The sequence below is a fragment of the Macrotis lagotis genome, chromosome 5 (genome assembly GCF_037893015.1).
Source record: "Macrotis lagotis isolate mMagLag1 chromosome 5, bilby.v1.9.chrom.fasta, whole genome shotgun sequence".
In the NCBI taxonomy this organism is placed as follows: Eukaryota; Metazoa; Chordata; class Mammalia; order Peramelemorphia; family Peramelidae; genus Macrotis; species Macrotis lagotis.
This window is the reverse complement of record NC_133662.1, coordinates 169,992,675-170,017,921: the sequence shown is the minus strand read 5'-3', so window position 1 is coordinate 170,017,921 and position 25,247 is coordinate 169,992,675. Positions and strand designations below refer to the sequence as shown.

General features: G+C 34.6%; 1 protein-coding gene across 9 annotated transcripts in view; it reads left to right on the top strand.

The window, feature by feature from the left end:
• The window catches only part of IPCEF1 (interaction protein for cytohesin exchange factors 1), a 244,200-nt gene that overhangs the window by 86,432 nt on the left and 132,521 nt on the right, over window positions 1-25,247 (top strand). The window lies entirely within an intron of this gene.

The window sequence follows — 25,247 nt, the reverse complement described above, 5'->3', positions numbered from 1 at the left end:
AAAGAAACATATTGTTCTCTGTACTACATACTTAGTATATTATTATAATTTTTTCTTTCTTATGACATGGAAATGACATTAGGCTTCAAAAGACCATGACAGGGGACTAAAAGCTTAAGCATGGATAATCAAGTCAAACAAATTTCAAGTATGGGTCTTGTGACTCATTTTATGTCTTTAGCCAGAGGACAAATTCAAATGAATTAATTCTACAAGCATTGATTAAGAGCTTTTTCTGCAGGACACTGTCATGCTGTGGATGGAAGAGTATAATTGTGTTGGAGTGGCTCATCTCTGGAAGGTTGGATACTAGGTAATTATTTTTTTCTAGTCATAGTAACTCAAGACTATCTCTGGAGGGTTTAGGGAAGCAGGGAGTGGAGTGGGGTATGGTGGCTCTATGTGAGTAGAATTAAGTAATTAGACCATTAAAATTGTGCACTCTTGAGTTATGGTTGGACAATCATAGATTTAGTGCTAGAAGGATATCACAGAGGTCATCTAGAATCCTTTTGATTTTATAAGTGGGGAAACTGAGCTCTAGAGCATCTAAATGACTTGCCTGGAGTCAAATTCCTACTAAAGTGTCAGAGTCAGAATTTGAACCCACTTCCTCAGATACTAATTCCAGTAATCTTTTCTCTGTACCATGATAATAACAATAATGGTAGTCTGTGACAGATTGAAATTAGAATCCATTTTCTTTTCCCTAATCTTCTACTTTAACAGATACAGATACTCACAATTTATTCATGAGGGAAGACTCTTAGGGAAATCTTTACAGCTGGTTTCCTTCAAGATTCATCTCAAACATCTCCTTCTGCATGAAACCTTTAATGGTCATCCCATTTCTCTCCACTCTTTGAGTTGCCCCTACAAGGCTGTATTGTTTTTACTATAAACATGTGCTTTGTGTATACCTAGATAAGTAGATTTCTCTGCCAAAGTAGACTATAAGATCCTTGAGGGCCAGGCTATTTTGTTAGCATTCTTGTTGGTACAAATATTTTCTTGTTGACTCAGTGGATCAGTGGGAGAATCCAGGTTTCTAGGATTTTTCAGAAGCTTATATTAAGACATATCTGCCTCTTTGACCTATAGCATTAACTACTAGGAAATAAAGTCAAGGCTTATTAATTCAGATTTCCCTAATCTTTAGTCAATGATAAATGAAACAAAGACTATGCTGAAATTTATGTTTGCAAGTAAAATCTTTTTTTTTTTTTTAGCTATACAATATGTCAATTTTATAGTATAGGATGTATGGTTGAAACTCTTAAGATAAATGACTTTTCTAGCAGAGTCAACTGCTTTGGAAAATTCTGCTTTCTCATAAATGAAGGCAAATGATAATTACAGGTTCTTTCTATAGGTCCATAGAATAATTGATCTAGAGTTGGAAGGAACTGTAAAGGCCAAGGAGTCCATTCTCCCATTTTACAGGTGAGGAAACTGAGGTCCAGAGGGGTGAAATGTCTGTTCCAACTACATGCAAGAGTAAATAAGAGAAGCAGGATTTTTATAATCTGATCCAGATTTTGTTAGTGTGGATTGCGTATTTAAGGTTGAATATAGAAAAAAATTCACATTTATGTAAAAAAAAGAAAGAAAAATATATTTCTTAATTCAGGTTCATACCTCCATTTAATCTGAATTAAGTAGCCTAGGGCGATTATTTATAAAATAGTCATATAAACTGTTTTCAATTTCAGAAAGTCATATCACTAACATATTATTTAATATATCCTCTTAAGATGGACTCTATATAATTTAGAAAATAGTAACTCTCTTATCCCTATGGGGCAGCTCAGTGGCACAATAGATAGAGTGCTAGGCCTAGGGTCAAGAAGATTGCTCCTCCTGAGTTCAAATATGGCTTGAGACACTTACTAGCTGTGTGACCCTGAGCAAGTCAGTTAACATGTTTACCTTAGTTTCCTCATCTGAAAAGTGAATTGGAGAAGGAAAGGGCAAACCACTCCAGTATCATTGCTAAGAAAACCCCAGAAGGGGTTACATGGAGTTAGTCACAATTGAAAAACAAGAACAAATTTTATCCCTAAATCACTTTGCAAACCTTGACTGATTAAAGATGTGACTGTTCTGTCATGAAGGTGTTTCTACCCTATTCCCCTCCTTTTTTTCTTTTGTTTTTTGGTCTATGATTTGAACTATTCTTAGACTTCTAATAGCCCAATGAGGGTCAAATCTGGTTATACCTGTGTTGTTGAATATCATAACTAACCTTCATTTTAAAAAAAGAGACCTGTATTAAGCAGTAATAGGTTAGGCACAGAAACTCAGTATAAATATTCTGAGGCATTGCCATCTTGTGGCCTATTGAGAAATGACAAATTTTTTCCCTTTGATCTTCAGTTTCTTTCTTTCTATTAGTTCCTCCTATCCTTTTGCTTATTATCTTGCCCAGAGTCCTGCTGTCCTTTAAAAAAAAATCATTCCCTTATTTCTACAATGCCTTCAAACTCTCAATTCTGTTTTTTTTACAAAATTCTAAAAAAATTAAAAAAGATCAGCCACATTCATTGCATCACATTTTCCTTCTTCATCTCCTTCTCCTTTACAAATCTTAAGAAATGTGACTTTTTGACCCCAAAGCTCCTTTAAAATAGTTCTCTCAGGGGTGGCTAGGTGGTACAGTGGATAAAGCATTGGCCCTGGAGTCAGGAGTACCTGGGTTCAAATCCGGTCTCAGACACTTAATAATTACCTAGCTGTGTGGCCTTGGGCAAGCCACTTAACCCCATTTGCCTTGAAAAAACCTAAAAAAAATAAAATAGTTGTCTCTGATTTTTTAATTGTTTAATCCAATAGTCTTTTAAAATTTCTCATCTTCAACTTTTTGACACTGTTTTGACAAAGTTTTGACACTTCCCTCCCCTCCCCTCCCCTCCCCTTCCCTTCCCTTCTGTATTGTTAGTGTGGACTGTGTATTTAAGGTTGAGTATAGAAAAAAAAATTCACATTTCTATTAAAAAAGAAAGAAAATATATTTCATAATTCAGGTTTATACCTCCATTTAATTTGAATTAAGTAACTAATAGTGCTCATTTATAAACTACTTGTATATGCTCTTATAAGGCAATGGGGTTAAGTGACTTGCCCAAGGTCACACAAGCTAGCTAATTATGAAGTGCCTGAGAACAGATTTGAATTGAGGTCCTCCTGACTCCAAGGAGGGTGCTCTTTCCACTATACCACCTAGCTACCCTCCCCTCAGCTTTCTTGAAACCATTCTCTTCTGGTTCTCTTCCTCAATGTAATAACAATAATAATAATTGCTGAATTATCATCCATATCTTGTGCTTTAAGTATGGGTGTATCTCAAAATTCTTTCCTTCCTGAACTCTTTTCTCAACCGGGTTTGATTTATTGTTTTGTTGATTACCTACATTTAACTGTTGGAGAAAATGTTTAAAAATGCATATTAATAATAAAAATGTGTCATTGTCACATTCTTAGGGAGGAAGGAGAGAATTGAGAATCAGTTCTAAAGTTAATTTGACTATTGTTAGAAAAAATTCTGTTTTAAGAAGGAAGCCTGGTTACTGTTAGAATTTTATTTTAAATAATAAGGTTATTTAAAATGTTTCATCTTCAGTTCAAAAGAGGCATATTTTAGAAAATACATTATTCTTCCTTAATTGGAAAATAAGCCTTTTCTTTCCTTTCTCCTTTTTTCATTAAATAAGGTTCACAGCTGACAGATTGAAGAAAGCATGAACAGAATTTTGAGATGGTTTAGATGCTTAGGTAAAGAGAAGGGATAGAGAAGATCTAAAATAATTCTAAGATTTCAAGTCTAATGGATGATGAGTATGGTACCTGATCTTTTCTGATTGGCCTTCTATAAACTGCCCATATATAGAGAGAGGATAAACTTTCTGTGGGTCAGGGTTGGTCTGCTTGTGTATACATAAACACATTTTTTAATGGAGATGCAGAAAATAGTATTGTACTAGGCTCCCATCTTCCAATTATTCATGCTTCTTATCTCAAGTTGAATTGGTCATACATGAAAATTATAAAAAAGTTTTAGATAAACTGAAAATGCATGTGGAAAACCAAACTCATTTAGAAGGATTTTTTCTAGAGGTATTGATGGGATTGAAGTAGAGAATCATGACACTGAATGAATCCAATTTTCAGGACATGGTAATCTTTAATTTTATATTGGATGATTTTGGCCTCATTTTCTCCCGTTTTCTGGCTTCTGACTCAGAAATTCAATGAAAGACACTATGTGGGGTGCTGGGATCACAAAGACAAAAACGAAGTAGTTCCTTCTCTTGAGGACCTTATTCTGAGGGAGGAGGCTGAGAAGACAAACACACACACACACACACACACATACAAACACACAAACACACAAACACACACACAGTTAAATATAATACAAGATTAGGTGTGAAATAAAAAAGGAGAGGTGAAAATAAATCAATTTAAAACATTTATTAAATACTTATTCTTTGAAAACTCTATGGTAATGTTGGCATTTCTACAGAAAAGGAAGACATTTCCTTCTTTCAAGAAGTGTTTATTCTAACAGGGGACTCCTGGAGATTTCAGCTGCAATTCAGATGCCAAAGATTTTGGAAGCAAGAAGTTTCTTTCCTGTGTCTTCAATAGCTACTGTGCTCAGGGAGGCTACTGCTGTAGCATCTGAAGGAGCAGTTGCCAGAACCTATCTCACCAGGGGTTGCTTCCCAGAATGATGATTTTTGTTAGCTTAACTAACAGGACAGTGATCTGGGGATGATATCAGGCCCCCAAATCTGAGGCATAACCTCCCAGTCTTTGACAATAGTCATTGATTGGGAGTGTGGCCCCCCTTTGCATAGTGTTTGTTCTCATCGATGCTGGCATTCTGGGACTTTCTGAGGAGGGAGAGAGCACTTTCTGATGGGAAGAATAAGGAGTTTCAAATTCACATTATCTTCCCAGTTAAAGATTTTATTCCATTAATGAAAAGGAAATTGGTTGAAAAAGGAAATTGGGTTGAAATACTTTGTTTCTATTCTATACTTTTGGGAGGAACAAGATTTCCAAAAGTAATTTCACTGATGTAGGGAACTGTTGATAAGGACCCCTTCTCTACCAATAAATAAGTGCAATTATTCTATAATTTCTAGTTTCTACCTATGCTGTTCAACAAAATGCTACAATTTTCATAATATTTTATAGGTTATATAAATCAGGGCAATAACATTTGAATAGAGTTTTACTGTGCTTAATATACATGATTTCATTTAGTTATTCATAAAAACTGATCTAGACAGCTATCCCTATTTTATAGATGAGGAAACTCAGGCTCAGTAAAGTTGAGTGTTTTTCCCCATTGTGTTATATTCATAAGTGTCAAAGAAAAAGTTTAAGTACATGTTTCTGCTGACTCCAAAACTAGCACTTTTTTTCTATATATTACACCGTTCTAGTTCGGCAGCACTCTAGAATAGGTGGAGAAGAAAAGTGTGAGTTACTTTGAAAAATAGAGAATGAAAGGAAGAGGAGTTTCAATTTTATTGAATTTATCAATTAGAGAGTCACAGAGTTCTGAGGATGCTGGTGATTCAATTAGATCTATTAAAAAGGAAGAAAGTCTGATAGCACTGTGAGGGATGGATTGAAGAAATAAGAGGATGTGATGAGGGAAACCAGTTACAAGAATTTTGTGATTGTCTATGTGGATGGTAATGAGAACATGGACTAAAGTGATGGCCAGGTAAATAAAGAGGAAGGAAGAGAGGGGAGGGTAATTATGCAGGTAGAATCAGCAGTAGCTATGTGTAGGATCAATGAAAGAAGGAATAGAAAATAAGGTGGGGCAGTATTATGGATCATCCATCATGCAGGAGGATATAGATATGCTTGGAAAACATACCACTATCTAGATTTAGAGGCTAGATGTAGAGGTGAAGGATGACTTCAGCCAACTATGCATCTACTGGAACTCTTTCTCTGCTGAACCCAGAGTAGCTGATACAGTTTAGATTTCCTTTAATGGTATTTTTTTTCTTCTGAAAGTGAAGGAAATGACAAGGGCAATTGCTATTTTGAACTTGATTTTAACTCCCACCAAGGAACTGGTTGGGATAAGGAAAAGTTTAGAAGAAAGTGCCTACTCCAGCTTAGAATTCATTAAAAAAGATAAGAAAGTTGGGCATAGTTTTACATATGGGTTGGAATAGTGGATGGGTGGGTGGAATTGCATTTCAAAGATTTCAGAAGAAGGGCAGGCAAGATTATATGATGCAAAATTCTACAGAAGAAGACATCTTTGAGGCAGGGCAAGCTGCAGGGCAAAAATTCCAAAATTTTAAAAATACATTATTTTGATGATGAAGCAAAAGAGAGACTGTATAAAGAAACTAATGCACATTTACAGAAAACTCATGGACTTAAAATTTTAAATTAAAATTAAAATTTAAACTTAAAATTAAAAAAATTATCATAGTAAGGTCAGGTTCCTAACTTGTATACAAAAGGCTGTTATGATCTTCTAATAATAGTATCAGGAGACAGCTAAGTGTCATAGAGGCAAGAAGACAGCATAATGGCTAAAGTCGTAAAGATGAGTGCAAATCTTACCCCAGCCCCTGGGCAAGTCATTTAACTTCTGTCTCCCTCCTTTCTTTTTCTGAAAAGGTGGGATAATAAGAGCATCTATCCCGCAGGACAAGTACAATGATAACCTGACTGCACCTGATGAATTCAAGTCATTAGTTCTAAATTATATACTCTGGGTACTGAATGATCTCATGATATGGTTAGACAGTTGTTGTGAATGATCTTCAAAAATTCTTGGCACATAGGAGATAAGTAAATATCCCACTGGGATTTGTTTGAATTTTTAGAAAGACTACAAACTCTAGGCCAGTGACAAAATTATAGACAAATTATAGAATGAAGCATTAAATAGAGAGTATTGAACTTATAGATATAGAAGTAATGATAACTAAGAGGCAGTATGACTTCTTCATCAAGAGCATGCTAGGCCAGGCTAAACTCATTTCTTTTTTGACAGGATTAATAGATTGGTAAATAAGGAGAATCCCATAGATAGAAAATAGCTTAATTTCACAAAATATCTGACAAAGTGTCTATCTGATCTTTGTAGACAAGATAGAAAGATGAGGGCTAGTTTAAAGGTATCAGACATTCAGTCTACAAGTCACTTGTGCCCTATAACACTCCAAGTATGGTGAATGAAATGAAAATACAATTTAAAATATTTAACATAATAAATATAAATATAATAAAGCATAGAGAAAGTTAACATGTGGCTAAGTCAGTATGCTACACATAAGAATCTTTATGTATGAATTAGTGACCTTGTTTTTACCATTAGGCTAGATAATTATGGTGTTAGGTTTGGGACTCAGAAAAAATAGTAAAAAATCATTGTCAATTTGTACAAGTTTTAATTTGTTTGGAAAAGATTCAATATATGGGAAAAAATCTCATATATATACACATGTACATTAAAAAATATATATGTGTGCATACACATATGTAGTGATAGGATAGATGTATACATAAATACACACATATTTAAAAAAACTTATAAGTGCTTATGGGGATTAATTCTCAGTTCTTCAGAAAACATTGCTCTCCTAAAGGACTATTTTTTCCCCTTGGGTTCCAAATGACTAACATTTTTACTGAATCACATTTTTAACCATGACTTTCAATTTTCTTTCCCACCAAAGCTTTTTATTCAGAGTGATTATGAAGCAATTTTACTAATTTGGGTTTCACTTCCTTCTCCTGCCCATACCATGGTAGTAGTGCTAACAAGCATTGGGAAAGTAAAATACAGAGAAGAGAATCAGAAGGAAGTTAAGTGGGATCATATGTAAACACAATGATGGATTTCTAAAGAGTTGAGCTATTTATGTGTTCTAGACCTATGATACCATTGATATGGGAAAGTCTAGTGTGGAAAATTGCTATAAATGATTCACATTGGAAACTGATCTGTAAAGTAGTTTTAGAATGCTAAAAGTTTGAGGTCTCCTGCCCAGGGGCACAGTTAATCTCTCTCTCTCTCTCTCTCTCTCTCTCTCTCTCTCTCTCTCTCTCTCTCTCTCTCTCTCTCTCTCTCTCTCTCTCTCTCTTTCTCTCATCTATCTATCTGCCTATCCATCCATCTATCTATCTATCTATCTATCTATCTATCTATCTATCTATCTAGGCAAGGTTGAACCCAAGTTTTCTTTACTTCCTAGTCATCACTACCAAGATGCTTTATTTACTCATTCATTCATTTATTTCACTTTTTTATTTTATTTTTTCCTATGTAAAGGTAATTTTTAAACATTTTTATCAGATATTAAGTTTCACATTTTTCTCCTTCTTTTCCTTCCCTTCTTCCTCCCTATGTGCTTATTATTCTTAAATATGTTTTTACTATGAGTTTGACATTTATAAATAAAAATAAGCTTTCCCATATAGAAAAGCCAAAATGAGCATCAACATATGAAATCATGAATTTTGTGAAGTATACATTAAGTTTAACCCAATAGCACCGGCAATGACCTTCTTGTCTATATATCCCTCTGAACTTTCCTTCTGCTTTCTTTAGTGCATTTTAAAAAGTTTCATTGATTTTTTCTCTTTTTGTATTATCACTTATTTTTGTATTTTTACTTTTTTGTTGGGTTGTTTTGGGTAGTTTTATCTTTCTTTCTTTCTAGAAGACTATGACATCAGGGGAAGTGATGCCATGACAATCACATGAATTGAATTTTAGTGAGAAGGGGAGCTGTCTTAAGTCACCAGCCTCACTTTCTCCTCCAGAGCCATCTAGGTCCTTTGGCCAGATATGAATCAGGATGACTGGAGATGGCCCTAGATGTGGGCTAACCAGGGTTAAATGATTACTTTTTTGCATTATCATTTCAACTGACCCTCCCTATCATGAAACTGTGTGAAATCAGTTTGCTCTCATTATATTTTTTAAATTTTTATTTATTTAAGGCAATGGGGTTAAGTGATTGCCCAAGGTCACATATCTAGGCAATTATTTCCTTTTTCTCTTAATTAACATGAGTTCATACCCCAAATTTTACAGCATTATTCATATTTTTCCACATATAAGAATAAAAGTCTGGCTGGAAGGGCTGTGGGGAAAACAGGCACATTAATTCATTGTTGGCAAAGTATATAGCTCTTTTTTCCTGATAAATAATATTAATTCAAACCTAAAGTTATCCAGCATGTTGAATATTTTTCAGTACTAAGGAGAAAGTCTAAAAAACATTGGAGGAACTATGGGAAAACAGGCATACTAATTCAGTATAAGAGCTAGTATTGGTCTAGTTAGTCTTTTTTTTTTTTTTTAGGTTTTTTTGCAAGGCAAATGGGGTTAAGTGGCTTGCTCAAGGCCATACAGCTAGGTAATTATTAAGTGTCTGAGGCCAGATTTGAACTCAGATACTCCTGACTCCAGGGCTGGTGCTCTATCTACTGCGCCACCTAGTCGCCCCATGTAGCAGCTCTTTTTGAAGAGATAAAGAATTGACAACTGAAAATTGATTCCCAATAACAGAAGAATAGTTGAATAAATCATGGTAAATGAAAGTAGTAGAATACTATTGTGCTGTAAGAAATCATGAAAAGGAATGACTTTCTGAGAAACCTGGGAAGATATATAAACTAACAGAATGAAACAAGCAGAACCTGAAGCACAGTTGATGGTGTATTAACAAGAACATTATAAAGATAGCTTGGAAATATTTAAGAACTCTGACTGATGCAATGACCAGTCATGATTTTAGAGAATCAATGAGTAAGAATGCTAACTACTAACAGGTGATAGATTCAGGGAGCAGAATGATACATATTTTTGGACTTGACAATTGCGGATATTTTTTCTATGTATATTTTTCACAAGGCTGTTTTTCCCATGGGGAGGAAGGTAGAAAAATAGATTTTTGTTAATTGAAGTTTTTTTTAAGAATGAAAATCTAAGAAACAAACCAGCATTAATTTAATCCATTATTTTTAAAGCAACTCTATATGTCAAGTGTTATGTAGGTACCAAAGCTAAAAAAAACCCCATTAAAACAGTCCCTGACCTTAAAGAACTTGAGATTCTACAGGGTAGAAAATAATATGGAGACAAATAGGGAAAAAATTCAAATTACATACAAAGACAATGGAAAGAGATTTAGGAAAAATTTCCTTCAGAAACTGGCCTTTGAGCTGATTGTTGAGTAAGCCCTCAGTACCTGAAAATGGGGAAAATAAGGAAAAAGAACATTTCAGAATTGGGGACAGCCTATGTAAAGTTGCAGAGAAAAGACATGAAATTCAGTCAACAGAATAAATTGAGCAGGGTAGTACATTGTGTTTGGGAATAAATGGAAATGTCTGAAAAGTTAGATTGGAGCTAGAAGTACAGGGCTTTAAAAACCAAAGAGATGTGTTTGTTTTTGATCCCAGAAGTAGCAAGCTATGATGGAAAGAATATAAAATATAAATGATGACCTGGGTTCAAATCCTACTTTTGATACTTACTATGTGACTTCTGTCAATTCACTAATCTCATTTGGTCACAATTTCTTTATCTGTAACATTAGGGATTGGATAAGATAGTCTTAAAAGTCTCTTTCAGATCATTAAATTGTAAGTTCCTTGAGGGAAAGGATCTTTTCTTCTTCATATTTTTATCCCTAGCACAATGCCTAGTACACTGTAGGCATTTAATAAATGTTTGACTGAGAGACTTGTGGCAGGGAAGCCAATTAAGCAACTACTTCAATGGTCTAAGGTCACAAGGACCTGACTGTGAATAGTATAGATGTGATGTCAATGAAGAGAATGATGCATGCCGGTTATGTCGTGGACAAATTGTTGAAATGGAATGTGGGATAGGTAAAAAATTAAGTATCAAGGGGGTATTCCTAGGTTCTGAACATAGGCAACATGGGCCCATTGAACATGGGCAAAATGGGTAATACCCCATATTTTAACCTTATTGGATATTACTCTCTTTTCTGCATTTTGCAATCTAGCCAATTGTGACTTTTATGATGGACATAGTTTCTATTTTCATGCCTTTCCCCAGATTGTCCAACATGCCTGGATTGTAGTTCCTCTGGTCCTTTAAAATCCACTCAAGTACTATCTTTTGCATGAAGAATTTTCTTGTGCTACCAATTTCTAGTGTTTCCTTTCCAAACTACCTTTAATTTAGTCAATTTGTATATATTTAAAGTTAATCAATACACATTTATGTATATATATATATATATATATATATATATATATATATATATATATATATATATATATTACTTGTCTCTTCCATCAGATTGTAAATTCCCTGGGAGTAGAGAATGTTTGATTTTTTTGCTCTTTTATTCTCAGTGTCTGGCACATAGTAGACACAAAATACTTACTGGTTGATTGACAGAAATAAAGAAGTTAAGAAATACAGTGGGGGTTTTTTTAAGGGGGGGTGAATAATGAGTTTGCTTCTGGACATGTTGAATTTGAGATGCCTATGAAACATCATGATTTAAAAATGGTTATTGATTGAATGAGTGATTCATTCCCAAATCCGTACTGGTTATATAGTGGGCACTTGAGAAAATACTTGATGTGGATGGACTCATTCAGAAGAATCAAGGGGATATTATCAGTATCATCCTAAAGGATAGAAAGTTCGGAACATTTATATTAAAGAAAAATTGTTTTCCCAAGAGTTCTCCTGACAAAGTTTGACTAAATAGGAACACTGTGTTCTATTCTTCCTTTGATACCTATATTTTTGTCTGTCTCTATTATGATGCTTGGTCATTTTAATAGGTTACCCCTCAGGCAAGGAGAAGAAACCCTTTAGTGGTGTTCAGTGCTGACAAGGAGATTGTTTTCCTCTTTATTTTCTTTCAGCTTGCTTTGTTATTTAGTTGAATTAGTTGGGCACAGTCTGTTTCTTTATGAAGAAATAAAAATAGCCTCTTCATCTGAGTTAATGTAATTGACTCAAGTAATTCTCTGGGTATTAAAAGAATTAGGAGCTATTAGGGCTTTCTTCTATTCCTGAAGGTTGTTGTTAAGACATCCTATATAATTGAAGTAGGAGTTTCTGAATCTTGTCTTTTCCCACTAATAGTGAATTGTAACTTCAATTATTTTTTAATCTAAGTAATAGTGTTTGCTGGTCCTGGAGTAAATTGTCTCTTTGTCTTTTATGCAGTATTTTCCAAAATAACTTAAATAATTAAAACTATGTACATTGATTCTTGATAATATTTATGATAGATTTGTGAAAGGGAAGTGCCATTTTCCTTCTCATACTAGTTGTTAAGTTTAGAAAAGTAATAGTGAAGTATGTCTATGAGTGTCTACACTTCTCTGTCCCTTGAGACTGCATACTTGGCAATTGAGATTAGAAAACAAGACCTTGAGAAAACATCTTGATACATTGGTATGATCTCCAATATATCTGCAGCATGTCAGGTAAAACTGAGGAGATGATCCTCTGAAAATTTGAATGAACTATTTATGACTTAGAGGATATAGAAATAGTACTATATGAATCACCTAATATAATTTCATTATTCAGATGAAGAAACAGCACCAGAAAATTTAAATGACATAGTCATAATCTTTAAACAATACAGATAGAATTCAAACCCCCCAAAATTCATAGGGGACAAAATCCAAGAAATAGCCCAGTAATATAAAACCTATGGCCTCTGATGTTTCAACATAAGTACACAAAATATATTAAGAAGCAAGAAAAGATGGAAATGTTTTTTTAGGTTTTTGCAAGGCAATCGGGGTTAAGTGGCTTGCCCAAGGCCACACAGCTAGGTAATTGTTAGGTGTCTGAGACCAGATTTGAACCCAGGTACTCTTGATTTCAGGGCCGGTGCTTTATCCACTACACCACCTAGCTGCCCCGAAAGATGGAACTATTAATGCAATTAGGCAAATTTCACATCATTATGAAATACTGAAATTTAATGAAATCATGACTGGAAGATGATTTTGGAAGGTATCACATTCCAAATCCATTAAACAGATGACTCTTAGGTGCTGAGTATAACAGAGTCTGGACTAGAAAAGGTAAATCAAGAGTTACTAAGAGATTCATAACATGACTAATGTGGAAATATGTTAAATATGATTGTACATGCATAGCCTGTATCGAATTACTCTAAATAGGGAGGGGGGAAGGGGAAGTAGGTAGACAAATATGGAACTCAAAAGTTTACATTTAAAAAAAAAGAAAAAAATGTGTTGCCAAGAGAACACCTCACTACCCTTAGTGAATTTATGTTTAGGTTCAGATGACCTATATCTAGAGTACTGAAATGACTGGCAGATACTACTGTTATCAGTCACTCTCAATGGTTTTTGAAAGACTAGGAAAGTTATTGGACAGAAAAGAATTGGAGAAGAGAAAATGTTCCAACTTTTGGTAAAGGAAAGAGAAAAATAGTCAGAAACCTACAGGGAAATTAATATGATTTGGACTCCTGGCGAAATCCTAGAACATATCATCATTAAAGGTGATAGTTAGGGAACCCTTAGAAAAAGAAGCAGTAATCAAAGAGCTAGCTATCAAGACCAAATTAAATCTTCTTTCTTGCTCTATTTTTTTTGTCAAAATTCCAAGATTGGGATATCAAGGAAATCTAATCTAACTTAGGTTCTAAACAAAACATTTTTAAGTCTCTTATGCCATTCTGGTAGAAAATATGGAGATAGAGGATAATGCAGTTTGAAGACAAACTTAGAAGGAGATCTGCAATAATTTTTGCAATAATTTGAATAAAAGAAGAGAAAACATGAAGATCTGAGTTCAGATGTAGACTCAGACATTTACTAGTCATGTGATCCTAGTCAAATCACTTAACCCTATTTGCCTCACCTTCCTCATCTGTAAAATGAGCTTGAGAAGGAAAAGGCAAACCACACTAGTATCTTTCCTAAGAAAATTCCAAATGGGTCACAAAGAGTTGGATGTGACTAAAAAAAAAAACCACTGAACAAAAATGAAATAGACAACATGCCTATTGAATTGATTCAGTAAGATGAAATTTAAATTGTGTTTTATTCTTACATACAGATTCAAAAATCAGTTTTCCAAGTACAGAATGGGGGAAAGATAGCTAGACAACATTTTGACTACATGTCTAGGTAGAACATTTATTAAACCCTATGTGTCTGGCTCTGTGCTTTTGGAAGAAGATCTGGGAGTTTCAATGAACAGCAAGGTAAATAGGAGTCAACAAAATGATAGGAGTGCCAAAAAGGCTAAGGCAATTTTAGGCTCTATTATATGAGACATGATGTCTAAAAATGAGAAGATAAGGATACCTCTGTATACTCTGCTCTGATCAGACAACATTAGCAATATTATGTTCAGTTTTGGGCATCACATTTTAAAAAAGGACATTGTTAAGTATCCAGAGGAGGGCAGTCAGGGTAGTACTGAGTCTTGAGTTCATGTCTAATTATAATGATGATAAAGATAGTGACAAATAATGTGATCACAAAGAAGAAGGATTCATCACAGGAGATAGTGGGTTCCTACTCACTGGAGGAAAGCAAAAACTAGATGATCACTTGTTGGGTACATTGTAAATTAAATGCTTTTTCAGGAGTGGATTTGACTAGATAGCTTTTTGAATTGGGAAGGGGAGTGGGAACAGATATAATTCCCTGAAATCAGTAAAGGAACTGACTCTTTGTGACTCTTTTGCTGATTTCCAAAGTGCAACTATAATGCAAACTTAACAAATCAGTTCCAGTGAATCAGTTTGATCTGGCTGCTGTGTACTCCTGGTAAGCAACATGACTTCTCTAAAGCACATTTTATCCTAGAAGTTTAAAAATTGGTCCATTAGATTAAGAAGTTTTCTATGTTCTCCCCTACCCATGATCCCTCCTTTTTGATAACCAGATAGACTCTGAATCTGAACATTTAATATTAATGAATTAGGTACCAAGCTGAATGAGAATCAAACAGTGAATACTGAATATGTCCCAAATCTATTTTTGATTATGTGTTGTCTGATTTTGTTGAAATTCTTTATTCATGAGAAAAATCTAAGTCCCTGTACTAGTGGTTAACAGATCCTTGTCTTCTCTTAGTCAGTTGGAAGTGCTTAAATATAGTGTTAAGTCCCTATTAGTGAAAGCCAAAATAATAGCAACAAAGACACAGTGACCAGTACATGGTTTTGTATGCTTGAGATTTAAACCCAAACAGTGTTGAAACAGCATCTAGGTATTTGGGACCCAAGTCCAACATGAGTAGAGAAGTCCCCAAATATTAGCCAATCCATACTAACATATTCTATAACTCCTCCTCTGTTTGTCTGATTCTAATGGAGTTTCTATTCTGCAATCAATCTTTGGAATCAAGTTGGTCCCCTGGTTTGAGGGTGCCTTGAATATACATACCACTGCAGGAGAAACTCCAGGCGAGACATATGGAGTCATAAGCTATAATTCAAAAGGTCATTTGCATTGTCCTCTGAGTAGGCTAAAGCAAAAAGGCTGAGGACCACCTGTCTGGTATGTTACAATATGGATTTCTTTCTGGTCTTTGTTGGACTAGATAGCCCCTGGGAAAACCTTCCATTTTAAAAATTCTGGGATTCTGTCAATCAATCAATGTGCCTGGAATGTTTTCCTTTCATATCTCCACCTATTGTTTCTTTTATTCCAACTAAAATCTCATCATTTTCCTTTATCAGTCCTCTAGTGCCTTTGCCCTGTTAATTATTTCCTATTTGTCCAGTATATAACTTGTTTGGACATCTTTGTTTTCTTATTGTCTCCCTTATGAGAATGTGAGCTCTTTGAGGGTAGGGAATATATTTTGCTTCTTTTTGTGTCCATTGTTCTTGGGGGCTTAATAAATATATTTTGACTAATGGATATATAAAACACCTACAAGCTATATAGTATAGCCGATCAAGTGCCAGACCTGAAGTCAGGAAGACTTCAAATTTTCCCTCAAGATACTTACTAGTCATGTGACTTTGTGTAAATCATTTAACTCCATTTGCCTTAATTTTTTCATCTGTGAGATGAACTTGGAGAAGGAAATGGAAAATCAAGAGTAGGAAAATACTAATAGCAACATAAGCATTGTACTAGGCTCTTTGGAAATCAATTTCCCACCAACTTTGCTGCTTTTGGACTTGGATTTCTCCATCATGCACTCATATACCTTCCTATTCCCCACACCATTTCAGCTTCCTTTTGTGTATTGTCTTCCCCCTTGGGTTATGAATTAAATTATAAACTTCTTGAGGGCAATTATAAACTTCCTGTTTTCTTTTTTTATAAACTAGCATTTATGTCCATTGTTTAGTGAAATGCCTGCCACATAGTAGTCATCAAATATTTATTGGCTATTTACTGATGATGATGATGATGATGAAGTTTGTCCTTCAGTCTTGAAGAAAACCATGACATGAGGAGGTGATTCCATGATATGCTCATAAATTGGATGGGGTGTTGTCCTAAGTGACCAGTCTCATTTTCTCCTCCAGAGTCATCTAGGTTCAGTGCCAGATAAGAATCAGGACACTTGGAAACTGCCCTGGATGTGAAGCAATCAGACTTGCCCTCTCATAGCTAGTAAGTGTTTAGTGTCTGAGATCAGATTTGAATTCAGGTCCACCTGACTCCAGGGTTGGTACTCTATCCACTGTACCACCTAGCCCTGATTATTTGCTAAAATACTCCCTACCTTCAAGGAACTTACATATATAAGCATATACAAAATAAACAAAAATCCAATGTAATTTTGAGGAGGATAGGAGTTTCACTAATAACTGGAATGACTAGGAAAGGCCACAAGTTGGAGGAGGTGTTGATTTGAGCTTTCAGGAAAATTAGGGATCCATTTTCCTGTAAATAACTCAACTTCTCCAGAGGGTATCATAGAATTTCTTACTAGATGATGAGACCTTAGTGATCATCCGTTTCAATCTTCTCATCTTATAGATGAGGAAATGAAAGTCCATAGAGCTAAATGATTTGTTCGCCTAGGGTCATACTGTTAGGGGACACCAAAACTCTAGTTTATGGCTATTGGTTACAGGCACCAAAGCTCTAACATTTGGCTATTGTTTACAACTCTATATTTTTCTTTTGATACAGAGAGAATTGAGAGATAAAATGAGTTAAGGCTTTTTTTTTTTGACTTGGTAACAAGAAATAAATATGCATAGACTAGAAACACAGAATGCCAGAAATGGAAAGAACAACAAGAAATCTAGCCCAACTGGAAGTAGAGCAAGAATTCCTACTACCTCTTCCTCTAGAGGGGTCACAGAACTAATAAATTTTGAGGAATACAAGTCTGTGAAATAGAATGACAAAGTAGGACTTAGATACTTGTTTATTCCTTGCTCCTTCCTTATCCTAACCCCTGCTCCTTGCTTATTTGTTCTTCAAGCTTTGACCAGTTATTTATTTTAACTACTCATGCCAAATTATATAAGAATGACTAATCATCATCATTATTAATATTTAAAACATTAAGAGCATCAGAAAGCATTAAAGAGACATACCTCATGGCCTTTAGGCACAGCTATTCAAATATTAAATATAGTTATGATATCATAAGTATTTAAAGTGGTTTGGCAATTTAAAACTATGTGACACAATGATGGGTAATTTGGCTGCTATTTTCAAAAGAAGGGAAGGAATTAAACCGTAAGTGAGTTGTATATTACTTGAGCAACTTAAAAAAAATCCAAACTCAATATCTTCTAGTTATTTTTTTTTTAGGTTTTTGCAAGGCAATGGGGTTAAGTGGCTTGCCCAAGGCCACACAGCTAAGGCAATTATTAAGTGTCTAAGACCAGATTTGAACCCAGGTACTCCTGACTCCAAGGCCAGTGCTTTATCCACTACGCCACTTAGCTGCCTCTTAGTTATCATTTTCTTAAAGCAAAATCTCTTCCTTTAATTTATTTTTAACAAGCAAATAACAGTTTTGCTATAATTTCCTACTTTGAGAAAGTTGTAAGAATTAATCACTAATCACTTTGAGAGAGAAGTTAATGCATTGTTAGAATAATTTAAACAACAATTTTGAATTCACATTCATAGGATATAATGGAAATTTCATGCAGCAGGCTGTGCAGTTCATTCCATGGGAAATTATAGTTGTTATATTAGTAGGAGGTAGCCTCCCCCTTGCTCCTTGAATGTAATAGAAGTCTGATAAGAATTAGCAGAAAAAATTAATAAAATATGCCCTATTGAAGACCTGAGAATGAAAATACAGCCTATTGCTCTGTTTCTTGCCAAGGTGTGTATCCATAAAGATTGGCATTCAAATTCCGCTTACGTTGCTGTATTTAGCCTATAAAACTAATTAAGAAGAAGAATGTAAACAGCAAATTTTTTTACTGAATTAGCTGAGTTTTTGAAGGTTGTGTCAACATGCTAGAATTCCATGTGAAAATTGAAAGATACTGCATTTATTTTCCTGGCCGGGTATTTTCATGATCAGATTTATTATTTATTTAAGAAGTTTGGTACTCAAGGTTGGTGAAAAATGTCACTATCATTTCAGAGATGCATCATTACACAGACTGTAATCTATGTATTGATTTGAAAATCATTCATGGATCAGGAAGTGTTAGAGGAATTGTACTAAGATGAAAGGATAAATGACTCCTGAACTGACAGATAAATTCAAGCTAATCACCTACAAGCTAATTACCTGTGTTTGACACCTCATAATTTCCTTTCCTGAAGGAACCTTGCTGTGCTCAAGGTTTTATCAATGAATCCCCCTCTCCTCTTTTTTTTTCCCTTAAAGAAAAAACTGCATGCAATAGTTTCTTTGAAATTAGATTTTCCAAGCAATTTGGTGAATACATCTGAATCAAAACACATTTCCCTAAGCCTCTATGTTCTGTTTCCTAATCTTCTCATCGAACATAGGAAGTAGATCTGGAAGGAACTTTTAGAATCTTTTTATTTTATAGATGAAGAATCTGAGATCCAGTCAGGTTCTTGAGAGCAGGTACTATTTCAGTTTTTTGCTTCATCACCTTTCCATTATCATGGTCATCTTTGAAAATGGACAAACCACAACAACCAACCACCACCAACAGCAGCAAGTACCTTTTAGGAACTTCTAGTCCTCCCTGTGTCTCGCTCCTAAATCCATTGTCTTAGAGCCTTATGTTATTCCTTAGTCTCTCTACCCCTCTCTAATGTTCCCAGCACTCCTGCTCTAACTTCACTTCCTCCCTCAAAAATCTCAAGCCTATTTCTAATTAGTTCAATTTACCCAGAATAATAATGATGATACTAATAGCATTTATATTGCACTTTAACTTTTTTGAAGTGTTTTGCATGTTATCTCATTTGATCATTACCCTTGAATCCCTTAACCTCTTGTCCTATTGCTTATACTTCTCCCTTTCTCTAGCCTAACCTTAGATTCCTCTCTCTTTATTTCTGTATTTACTCTGTTTAATGTAATAGAAGGAAGTCAAATAATTGGGCTCATTAGAGCCCGCCAGACATTTATGTTTTTTAATTTCACTATCACAAATTGCTTCACTGCTAGATACTAGTTATTTTATTCATTGGGATCAGCTCTTTATACCATTCCACATAAAACCTATTCCAATCAATCTCAAGTAATCCACATTACTCCACCCTCCTCAAGTGACTATCCCTTACTTCACTTACTTCACTGAAAAAAGGTTGAGGCCATCTGCAGTAAGTTCTCTGTCTTCTTCAATTCCATTCTTTCAGTAACCTCAAAAATCATGTAGACTTTTCCCTTTTATTCCATTCTTTGCAGGTGAGGTGAGTTTTCTTATCCCCAACCACTCATGCCCCTCATCTTATTTCTTCCCATTTCTTCCAGAAGAGTACTTCTTCAATCTTATTTTCTCTATCTCTCTGTCTTACCTCTCTCTATCTTGTCTCACTGTCTCTTTCTCTCTGTTTTTGTCTCTGTCTATGTCTTTCTCTTTCTCTGGCTGTATTTTCTCAGTTCTTATTCTTTTAAAACTCTGCAGTATTTGAAATGGTTGATCATCTCTGCTTTCTGGATATATTCTCCTCTCTCAATTTTCATAATCTAGTATTCTGTCCTGATTCTCTTTCAACCTGTCAGACTAGGCCTTCTCAATCTCCTCTACAGGATTCCTCATCTATATCCCACCTTCTATCTACACAAACACATGTACAGATATACAAACATATACCTCAGAGCTCCTTCTTGGGCCATCTGCCAGTCTCACTGATAGATTCAACTATCATCTCTATAGAGATGACTTTCAAATAAATCTATATAATCTATTCTTGTTTTCTCCTGGGCACCAATCCCATGATAGATCTAATTCTTCATGTCCCATAGGCTCCTTAAAAATCAGCACATCTTCTTTAAATTTCATTTCCTAATTATCTTATTTCACTCCAGGGTTTTTATTCTAGTTACTCAGGCTATAAACCTAGGAATCATCTTTGGCCCTTCACTCTCTATCACCCCTGAGAAGTTAAGTAGTATTTTATACTATCAGTAATAAAATCATCTTGATCTGTCTCCTCAGTAATTTTTCATGTCCATCTTCTTTTCTCTGCTCACATTGAAACTAACCACTCTACTTCTACCTCTTGCCTAACATATTGCAGTAACTTCTAATTGTTCTCCCTGCATATTATTTCCCATCTGCCCCCCAATTTATCCTTCATGCAGTTGTCAAATTTATACTCCTAATTTGCAGGTTATGGATATGTCACTCCTTGCGGAAGGCTCACCATTGGATTCAGGAGAATGTGTAAACTCCTCTAATTGGCATTTAAAGCCCTTCATCCAGCCTTCCTTTCCAGATTTATTGTCCTTAATACCCAATTACTTACTTACTCTACATATTAGCCCAACTAGCTTATTGGTTCTCTATACTTGACCTTGCACTTTTTCCCTCAGAATCTGTTTCCAATGCCTGGAATACATTCTTTCTCATCTTGCCTTTTGGAGCCTACTCCCTTCAAGTCTCAGCTCAATAACTCCTTCAAGATCTCTTTTTCCATATTCCTTCAGTTGTATGTGTATCTGATCATGCTGTATTACTTTAATCATATATCATGTATTTGTTTACCTGTGATCATGTTTGGTCCTTTTAGTATAATATAAGCTCCTTGAGAGCAAAGACAGTCTCATTTGTGCTTTTTCATTCCTATAGAATATCCCATTGATTAGCATATAATAAGTGTTTAATAAATACATATTGATTGAGTGACAAATCATCAAATTGTTGAACTGAATTGTCTAATTCCAGGCCACATAAGTACCAAATATTGGAGTCATTGACTCCAAGTTCAGAATCTATTCTAGTACACTATTTGTCTTTTATTATATCATATTTCCTAGCTCATTGCTTTCTAAGATGCTTAACTAAACAATCTCATTATTCTTAAGCTTCCCCCAATTCCTTCCTACCATCAGTTTCTTTGCTTATGTAATGAGAAACTCTTTAGGACATAATCTGTATTTCTGAAAAGGTTGTAACCAAATTTAGTTCTGGTTGTTACAGAGTATCTCAAACTCACTTGTCATCCTATTACTGGTTTTCCATTACCTTTTAAAAAACAACTCTTAACTCCTGAATATCAATGAGGATTTATGATTTTTAAGGCCCACAATGAAACTAAAACACTTAGTACATATTTCTTTTAAACAATGAATTTCACTCATAGCAATGATAATTGCCATATGAATCCTTAGCCTCCTACTCTTATGCCTCTCATTGCCTAAGTTATTCTTTCTGGGAAATATCATGCATGAGGTGAAGCAGGTTATGGCAAGTTACTGGTATGACTTCAGAGAGAATCTTCTTAACTTTGCTTGTAAATAAAATACATTGGTTCTAGAACTGGTCTTCTTAGAAGTTGTCTTTTTTCCCCCCATCCAAATCTTTTGAGTTTAGCTGAGGGAGCATGTTGGGGACCATGTCTTTTTCTTAATATCCTTTTCCATCCTTCCAGTGCCAGTGACACTTCTGAGGACAAGACTAGAAGTTAGATACTAATGTTTAGCATTGTGGCTCCCACAGAAAGCATTTTGGGAGATGGCTCCATTTTCATTTGAAGATATGAACTATGAATGTATACTAGGTTGTATAGCATTTGTGACTTCATAATGATCTTGTTCTTCATAAAATAGAGTATATATGAAGCTTTTATTACATTCTAGACACTGCTAAGCACCAGAGATACCAATCCAACTGAGTCTCTATCCTCAAGAAATTTACATTCTAATAGAGAAAGAAAATATATCCATCACACTTAAAATTACTGTCTCTGATATTTTCCCAGTGCTTATTTATATCATCACAGTAAAGAGAATGTGCTTATTTTAAGCAAGTGTAATTCATATTTGGTGGCACACGTTTCTTCCATAAGATACTTTACCTGATATGGGAAGAATACATTTATTAAATCATTGCATAAAGTATGTGAGTTTTGGAATGCATGTTCATTCTTGGTTCTGTTTTCTGACTTCAAGGTCAATCCTAAATTAGTTGACCCAGAGTTAAACTTTCCCAATGACATTAACTTTGTAACTTCAGAGATGACCTTTTCATTTATATATGAAAGAGATAATAGGAGAATATACTGCTCAGTTCAACCCTTCCTATTCTAACTCCCCCAAGAAAACATTCATGACAGTATGCTTCCCTGCAATCCATCTATTAAGAACCTTTGCCCAGTGACCTGGCATTATGAGAACTTTCTTGGCTTCTCTTGGCTGGTTGGAGATAGTTTAGTTTTAGTTTTCTTTTCCTTCCACCACCACTGACCTTATTCTGAGGATAAAAAATCTAATTCTAGTTGTATTTCCACCATTACACATGGAAATATGACTACAGCTACCTAGTATGTGAATGGGTTACATTTTCCCTCAATATCTAATTATAAATAAATATAAATATATCCAATATAAATATTTCTGGAAATATAATTTCATATCTTCAGGTCTTATAATTCCAGATCATAAAGATACTTCATTAAACTCAGTCTTAAAATCCCTTATAATTTAATTTCAAAAATTTCTTTTAGTTTAATTTCATTTTTTCTATGCCATAATCATTTCCCCTTAAACTCTTCTTTTGTAGCAAAGTTGAAGATCAATCACTGCAATGTATGAGAATTCAATCACCTTTTACCATTTGTGTTATTGCTGTCATTGAATATTTCTTTCTCCTGATTCTGTTCATTTTACTCTTCATCAGTTAATTGAAGTCTTCAGATATTTCTATTCATTTCTTTTCCTCTTTGTCTGGACATGGAATTTCATTAGTTTGTAGGGGCCTCCTCAGTGAAGCTTGCTCTATCAATGCATATCAATAAAGATTATGAAATTTATTTAATTTTGAATATTTATAAAAATAATCTTTAGAAATTTCTTGTGGGTAGCAAAAAGTTAAATGACTGGCTAAGGTCACATAGCCCAGTAGGACACTCTGATTCCTGGATTGGCTCTCTAACCATGATGATATGCTATCTCTCTCATAATTTCTTATAACACAGTAATATTGTATTTCATTCAGCTATCATATTGGTTCAGCCATTTTTCAGTTGGTGAATTCTCATGGTTTCCGTGTGTGTGTGTGTGTGTGTGTGTGTGTGTGTATGTGTGTGTGTGTATGACTCCAAAAGCATTTGCTTTTATAATTTAATGCATAACATTTCAATAGAGTAAATATAAGGAAAAACCTAACGTATAAGGGACAGTAGAGGCTGGAGGTTGGAGTGAGAGTACTAGGCTGGTGATGGCATGTAAATGGATAATAGGAGAAACAAATTTATCTAAAAAAGGAACTCTCAGGGGCAGCTAGGTGGCGTAGTGGATAAAGTACTGCCTTGAAGTCAGAAGTACCTGGGTTCAAATCTGGTCTCAGACACTTAATAATTACCTAGCTGTGTGGCCTTGGGCAAGCCACTTAACCCCATTTGCCTTGCAAAAACCTAAAAACAAACAAACAAACAAACAAAAAAATAAAAAGGAACTCTCACATTCTTGGTCCACTCAGGTATTTGATGATTTGTTTACTGGAAAAAGGATTCCAAAAATGTACTGGAACCTACCACACAGCATGCAATAGATGCTCAGAAAGCATTTGTAGTCTACTGATTGTTTCCAAATACTCAACTAGAATGTGGAACTCAGAACTTGGAAGACCTAAGTTCAAATATGGCCTCCATCATTTATTACCTGTGTGACCCAGGCAAGTCATTTAACTTCTATTTGCCACAGTTTCTCAACTGCAAAATTAGGTTAATGATATCACTGGATTGTTGTAAGACTAAAATGTGATACAATTGTAAAAAGCACTTAATAAATAATAATAATAATAATACAAATAGTAATTAATCAATAAAATAATTTAACCTGGAATATAGTCACTATAAAAATGCTTATTCCTTTTCCATCCCCTAAAAATAGTTAAGTCAATCAAACAATCAATCAAAATAATTCAGTCAAAGTGTAAAAGCAAAGTCATTTGGAAGCTCCGAAATTAAGAGTAAATTTAATGTCTTTCTTCTTATCTCTGCTTCACTTTGTCTTTCAAAACATCTTCACACATTCTATGTCCCAGTGAAAACTGGCTTCTTCGTGTTCCTCACACATGACATCCATTTACCTTCTACGTCCCCCATACCTTATCTCCACCTTCTAAAGTCTTAGTTAAAGACCCACCTTCTGCAAGGATCCCTTCTCATACCCCTTAATCTTTGTACCTTTCTTTTGAAATTAGCCCAATGTATCCTCTAAATATCTAGTTTAAAAGTATTTTCCATATTTTCTCTCTCATTAAACTGTGCACTCTTTAAGAGAAGGGATTATTTTTTTAACCTCTTTTTTTAAATCCCCAGTGTCTGACATATAGTGAGAATTTAATAAATAATGGTTGACTAACTGACTCTCCTCCTTTACAATGGGCATAATACATGGATTTGGGAAAATACATCCTTATAGTACCTTATTCTTCAGGCATTGTCTAAGAAATAGCCTGTATGAATACAAGGTAAAATTATCACAATTTTAACCTTTTCCCCCCAATATTAGAATCCTCTACAAAAATGTTCTCCTTTGTACATGATACTGACATAACAATAAATCCAGAGAAAGGAAGATCTAAATTCAATCATATACTTTACATGAGTTTTAGAAGCTTTGTGAAAAATACTATGGAGTTCAAATGGGATTA